Genomic DNA, 965 nt, shown 5'->3' with positions numbered 1-965 from the left:
AACTCATTGATCCAGCTCAAATCCATCACTCCAGCTCACACCCATCACTCCAGCCCAAACCCATCACTCCAGCTCAAACTCATTGATCCAGCTCACACCCATCACTCCAGCTCACACCCATCACTCCAGCTCACACCCATCACTCCAGCTCACACCCATCACTCCAGCTCAAACCCATCACTCCAGCTCAAACCCATCACTCCAGCTCAAACCCATCACTCCAGCCCATCTTCCCGGAGCCTTTTCCCTCTCGCGGGTTCCCCGTGGGTGCTGCTGGGTCCTGGGAATTCCCAATTCCAGTGCTGGAGCTGGGTGGATCCCGGTCCTCCCTGGAGCAATGGGATGCTGCTGGAGAAATAAATACAAAAGAGGGGGGAAAACCCCAGGAAAATTACAAAAGAAAAGAAAACAGCTCTAAGGGTGATGGTAGGGACGGTGCCACATGGAGCATCCACAAGGGGTGGGGTCCGGAATGCCATGGGGAAGGGATCTCCTCTCCCTCTGCCCCATGGATGTGGCTCCTTGTAGTTCCACCACCCTGAGAGCTAGAAACAGGTTGTATTTTATTTTATTTTATTTTATTTTATTTTATTTTATTTTATTTTATTTTATTTTATTTTATTTTATTTCATTTTATTTCATTTTATTTCATTTTATTTTATTTCATTCATTTCATTCATTGTATTTTGTTTTTATTCTATTCCATTCTATACTATTTTATTTCACTCTAAATTTATATCTTTCTTTAATTTATTTTTTTTATTTTATTTATTCTATTTATTTTATTTAATTTCATGATGTTTTATTTTATTTCATTTCATCTAATTTCTCTAATTTCTTTATCCTTTTTTTTTCATTATCTCCATTTCTTTCTTTTCTTTTCTTTTCTTTTCTTTTCTTTTCTTTTCTTTTCTTTTCTTTTCTTTTCTTTTCTTTTCTTTTCTTTTCTTTTCTTTTCTTTTCTT

Source organism: Parus major, chromosome 26 (assembly GCF_001522545.3).
Source record: "Parus major isolate Abel chromosome 26, Parus_major1.1, whole genome shotgun sequence".
NCBI lineage: Eukaryota > Metazoa > Chordata > Aves > Passeriformes > Paridae > Parus > Parus major.
This window is presented reverse-complemented; position numbering follows the sequence as displayed.